The sequence below is a fragment of the Eleutherodactylus coqui genome, chromosome 1 (assembly GCF_035609145.1).
Source record: "Eleutherodactylus coqui strain aEleCoq1 chromosome 1, aEleCoq1.hap1, whole genome shotgun sequence".
Taxonomy (NCBI): Eukaryota; Metazoa; Chordata; class Amphibia; order Anura; family Eleutherodactylidae; genus Eleutherodactylus; species Eleutherodactylus coqui.
In genome coordinates, this window is record NC_089837.1 from 335,335,236 (window position 1) to 335,341,612 (window position 6,377).

The 6,377-nt window shown below is 41.8% G+C and overlaps 1 long non-coding RNA gene across 1 annotated transcript; it reads left to right on the top strand.

Moving 5' to 3' along the window:
• Positions 1-797: 797 nt before the first annotated feature.
• Positions 798-6,176, top strand: LOC136612212 (uncharacterized). The gene is made up of 3 exons (XR_010790372.1): positions 798-849; positions 3,710-3,763; positions 6,106-6,176. It is a non-coding gene; the product is annotated as an uncharacterized lncRNA (long non-coding RNA).
• Positions 6,177-6,377: the final 201 nt, after the last annotated feature.

A 6,377-nucleotide genomic window follows, 5' to 3' on the forward strand; every position in this document is an offset into this window, starting at 1 on the left:
GAGAGGATCAGCACTGGACAGCTCCCTCCTCCCTCCTGGAGCCCTGTAAAGCAGTGTTCCCCAACTCCAGTCCTCAGGGACCGCCAACAGGTCATGTTTTCAGGATTTTCTCTGTATTGCACAGGTGATGTAATTCTTGTGAATGCCTCAGACATTGCCACAGGTGTTCTCACTATAGGATATCCTGAAAACATGACCTGTTGGTGGTCCCTGAGGAGTGGAGTTGGGGACCCCTGCTGTAAAGGATTCTGAAGGCATTTGTGCAATAAGGGGGTTTGATGTATGGTAATTAAGACCCATATTCCAATATTCCAACCTGATTTGTCTCCGGCTTTCTCCCGGGGGGGGGGGGGGGGCGGGGGTGGATACCCTGGAGGGATCATTTCAGTTAGTTGTGTTGACTGAGCTATTAGGTTCAGTAGAACCAAATAGCTGCGTTATTCTGCCGCAGATTTACGCCGTGGGGAATGTAACATAAATCTATCTGTGGGCATTAGCCCTTAAGGGCCTGAAAGTCGTCCTGTGTAGAAGTACCCTTACACCAGAGATGCCACAAATAACATTGGCTGCCTTAGCTTTCTAGTAAATATTCTTTTAGTGGATATGCAGTAAAAGTCTGATTGGTGGACGCTGCTTGTCTGCTTCATATCTCCCAAAACTTTAATGGTGTGTGTGTGTAATCCCACCCTCCCCAATCAGACCATTATAGCTCATACTAACCATCAGACTCCCAGGAGTTGATAAGGCAAAACTGTGATACACTGTATATAATATTGCTGAATATCTTTATTATAGGCTTTGATGATGATGATGCACTGCCTGGACCTCAGTGTTCACTAAACCAAACTGGTAAGCAATCTGTATTTAAAGAGACATTCTGTGTTTCATTTACTATGTAACCCGTTTCCCCAGCTAGTATTACCTGGTTTATTAATCTATCCGAAGATTCCTGGAGTCCTTCTCTTCAGGTGGGTCATGTGATCTCATTCTGACCCCCTGAGAATTAGTTTGTTTTTTATGCTGTGCTATTAGTAGGAAGCTATTTGTTTGAGTACAGGTAATTGGCTTTAAAACTCTTGGGAAACACTGGGGCTGATCATCCTGCTGGAAGCTGGGAGAGGAAGTGGCAGTCCTAATATCATGCATTGTCTCCTTTTGCATGTCCGCTTGTAGTCTTTCATAATTGCTGTGAATGTCATTCTTTATTTTGTCGTGTGGTAAAGTTGCCCATTCTTATTGACAAAACAGTCCTTACATCCTGCTAACGGCACATCTAACACAAGCTGCTTGTTTGAGTTCTTCCCAAAATGACTCAATGATGTTGAGGGCTCCCCTTATGACAGATCCATGTCTCTCCTGACGCTTATACCTGTTACTTTCCACAAAGCTCCAGCACTGTGTAATATTGTGATGCTTCTGTAACAGAGGTGATCATACCGGGTCTACGTAAATACCAGCAGAGTGGTCACCCCTCTACTGATTCTGATCCTAGAATGTGTTCATTAACCCTTTGCAATCCAATTTTGGATTCGGGGTTTCCTATGGGGCTTTCTCTTTCTGTCATTTTACAATGGCGCTATCTGCTGGCTAGAGCCAGTACTGCAGTATGTGACATGCCAAAGAAGCCATCGACAACAGAGCGGCTAGTAATATAAAGTAAGAATACCCTGCTGGACCTCTTCCGACATCCGAGCTGTACAGCCTTCAATCAGAATGTCTGAAGACGTCAGACAGTGGATTGGAAAGGGTTAAGACCCTTAATCCCCCCAGCAGTTCAGGACGGGCTCTGTCCCTTCTGCAGGAAAAGGACATTATAATTTTAAACGAACAGAGCTTGTTCTACTTTAACTGTCTGTAGCTCTGTTTCTATCAGGGCTACCAGATAGAATATTTGTAGCCCTTACAGAATTGGAGCTATAGCAGTTTTAAATGGGTTTGGAAATACTAAAATTATAGATGTCATTTTTTCATTTAGTGTGGTGAGGAGAGAGGGAGGGGGGGGGCATTAATTTTTGTGTATGGTATCACCCTCTACTCCCACCACTAACTCCACCTCTCCCATCAATCAGAGAGCATTGTTATATATGGGCTTTTTACAACAAAAGGAGTGAAATTACTTTACACAGTTTAATACTACAGATGCTGCAGTCATTGCTGACCGTGGCATCTAAATGTTTTTATAGAAAAAAAATACAACTTTTTACCCCTTACACAAGGCTTTAAATACTGAAAAAATAACAAAATAAACCCTACTCATGATTGGTATTGCCACATCCATAACAGCCCATACTATAAAATATTACTTTATATTTCAATCACAGCAAATTCAGCAAAAAAAGGAATATCCAAAAAAGCTGTTTTCTGATCGTCTCGCTTCCCCTAAATAGATATAAAAAAAGGAATAAAAAAATTGTATATACCTGAAAATGTTACCCATTAAAACTACACATCTGACATAAACAGGCCTGATACCGCTGTCAGCTGATAATGCTTTGGTCCTGGAATGTGGCGCCTCACAAGGTATTTGTGTAAAAGAAAAAAAAAGGTTTTATATTGTGCGAAAGTGGTAAAGCAAAATAAAACCTGTATAAATTTGGTGTTGTCATAATCTTTAGGCCTGTTTCACAGGGGCTACAAAATCGCACCATTTTGTAGCAATGCGATGTCGCTACAAAACGCATGTATGTGAAGCCCATGGTTTCCAATGGGTTCATCCACATGAGATATTTTGTAGCCTGAAAGAACCCATTGGAGACCATGGGCTTCACAGACATGTGTTTTGTAGCGATGTTGCATGGCAACAAAATCGTGGGATTTTGTAGCCCGCGTGAAACAGGCGTAATGGCTTGTAGATGAAAGGTAATATAACAGTAACATAATATTTATACCATGTCATAAAAATAAATCACAAAAAACAATGGGGAAATAGCTTTTTTTCTATTGCTTCCAGAAAATAAAAATAATAATAAGTTTTTCAATACATTACGTGTACCCAAAGTTGTTTTGTATAAGGCTGCATTCAGACGACCGTATATCGGCTGGGTTTTCACGCCCAGCTGATATACGGCGTCTCACTCTGCTGGGGAGGAGGCTGGAAAAACCAGGAGCAGTGCTCTGAGCTCCCGCCTCCTCTCTGCCTCCTCTCCACTCCCCTGCACTATTTTCAATGAGGAGAGGCGGGACAGGGGTGGAGCTAATTCATTAAATGTAGCCCCGCCCCGTCCCTCCTCCTCTCATTGCAAACAGTGCACAGGGGCGGGGAGGGGGTGGAGAGAAAGCAGAGAGGGGGTGGGAGCTCAGAGCACTGCTCCTTGCTCTTCCAGACTCCTTCCCCTGCAGAGAGAGACGCTGTGTATCGGCTGGGCGTGAAAACCCAGCCGATATATGGTCGTCTGAATGCACCCTCGTCCTGTCAAACGCAAGGTGAAAAACAGCTACATTGATGAAAAAATGAAAAAGTTTTGATCGCTGGAACACAAAAAGGGATTCGATTTACTGGCCCCTAATGATAAAATTACTTATTTCACCAAGGGGTTAAAAATGCACTTAAGCTAACAGAGTTCTTTGTCACCATTGTTTTTTGCAACATAAATTCAAAATTGCAATAAAAAGTGACATTTTAGGCAGGAATTCCAACTGAAGGCATTTTAGACGTATTTTATAGAACTGTTTGTATTACATTAATATTTCCTGTCCTTCATTTGAACAGATCGTCAGTGCGAGAGCATGGAAATCACATGTCTGATTAATAACACCATTTGTGGTAGGTTTCACCCTCAGGTGGTTATAAACTGTGTCTGATGTAGCGTGGGTTAAAGATTTCAGTGCAGTTTTAGGTAAGGGCAAATAGTATTTAATAAAGCTTTTAATAGAGAGTCAGCTGTGCTGTCTAATAATATAGCAGTAAATCTTCTAACCCTGCAGTGACACCCCCTAAATGTCTACCCTTGGGAAGACCCCAGGCTCCATCCCAACTTGATTTATATGTGAAGGATTTTCCCTACCCTTTTAGTCTATGAAAGCTGCTCCTCTAAAAGGAGTTTCTATTGAAAAGTTGACTTTTAAAGGATGACAAGCAAGACTTACATGTGCCACTTAATCATCTGAATGTGGGCCAGTGCTGCATCACTAAAGTGAGCTAGAGGGGGAGACTTCTGTGGCACATTAGGGCAACTGCCAGATAAGGGTAGGGGGCAGAGCCAAATTTACCCCTAGACATTGGAGGTCCAGTGCCTAAGGCGGCCCCATGCCGGGAGCAGCCTCGTTGCCAGCAGTCAGGCCTTTTTTTCAACCTCGTCTCCTGCCTCTTGTTAGAGATGCCAGTATATTTGCTGTTTTTATAGGGGCGGGTGGAAGAGGATTCAGGATAAAGGCTGTATGGCAGAGAGGGAGGATGACAAGCCATGCTCCGCTCTCACTTCTCTGCCATGCGAAGAGACTGCAGAGCTAACACAGTAAGAGAACACAGAGGAAGCCTTGCCTGACCGCCTCAGATCTAAACTACAGACTCACTTGTGAAGTGTTAAGCCCCATTTACACACAACGATATCATTTGAACGAGGGAACGACTGAACGAATTAACGATTTTTTGCATAGAAATGCATAGCATTTAGATGGAAGGATAATGGTCTGAAATCCTCTCCATTTCCCTCATTAGCTAAGATAAACACTGTTTAGGTTGTTTGCTCAGGTGGACGTGTGTTTATGCGAGCAACTTGCTTAATGTTTAACTTTTTAATTAGTGTGAATTCATTTTAAGAAATTTTGGGCGATTAATCATTACGTGTAAATGGGCCTTAAGTAGTAAGTAATTACACTGTTTTATGTTTTCTTTAATCTCTGTAGAATGGCCACATGGAGGTAGGAGGGGGAGAGGTTGGCATAAGCGGCTTTACCTGACTCCTTATATCACTATGCTTCAGTTTTAATCTGGCCATACAATTAAGATAACATCAATTTGGACAGTCAGTCATTCATGGGATCATTTGTATGAATGATCCCACAAGTAGCTCTATAGATCAAAGTAGATGATAAGGGACCGTCAGCTTACTTCTGCATAACGTGTATGGTCGCCTTCAGTGGGGTTGTCCTAGCAAAATAAGTGTGGGTAGAGGATAATGTGTGAACTTATTCTTTTATGGTCTATTCAACAAACGTAGGGCAAGTTCATATCTGTGCCTGGCGATTTGTTTGGACCGTCCACTGCAGATCTGGCATAAAATCCTGTAGGAAATAGTGCAGTATGCTCTTCTACTTTGTCTGGGAAACCGTCAGAGAGCTGGATGGAAGTCACATGGACCCATTATACTTATTGGGGGCCCTTTGGTGCTGGCATGTGCCGATCCAGTGCTTCGGTCTATCCCATTGTTCAGCTCCTATGATGGAACCGAACAGTAGAAGAGTTGAGTGCAGAGGCAATGGCAAACCACCCCAGAAAAACAGTCTGCCAAGAAAACGTGACGATGTGACGTCACCATAGGAGTTGGTCACTACTCAATGCTTGCACCAGGGGACTTCACCTTGTATCTTACTAAAGAGGTCCTATATGGTATTTGTCTTCTGTGGTCATAATTCACTCAACATAACCAAAGTTTAGATTTTTAGTTCAATCGGTTTTTATTGGTTTTCAAAGAAAAGTATTATATAGACATTGCACAACATCGTTGATATCAACATGTGTCCGTATAAGCACAACAAACAACATATCTTGGTTTCCTAATACTTATGGCATGAACTAGATTGTATAGCTTAATCTCTTGTGTCTCGTATCAGAAATTGGGAACTGCGCAATGTAAGATTATAACAAATCATGAACAAAACTGGGGGGTGAGGGGGGGGGATGAGTGGAAAGGTGAAGCGGGGGTAGAGGAAGGGGAAGGGGGGGGAAGGGAAAAATATCTGCCTCGCTTACCCGCTCCTAAAGGTTGTTATAAACCTAACCGCAAAGTTTAGATTTTTAGATATGAATTACTTGATATTAGTTTTCTATCATTGATAAACTTTGTCTTAGACTTCTAGAATGCATATACTGTATAACTCAATACATATGTATATGTAATTAAAGAATGGAATACTGAACCCTTGTTTCATGTTTTTATCTATTAGGACATCAACTCTGAAGCACAACAGAACACAGATCGTTCCCATTTATGACTGTGTGGTATAAATCCTGTAGATTTCCTGTCACTGTTAGTTTCTTATTTGTGCAACAATGTTTTTATTGGCTGTTTATAAGGTTTTCCTATTAATTTTAGATGTTTTCCTGTTTGCTTGTAAGAACATTTCATCTATTTAGTTTTGATGCATCAGTGTTTTGCTTGTTGTAATAGTAGACCTGTTGCTTTAAGATTATTTGGCGTTCTTATAGTAATAAGGGC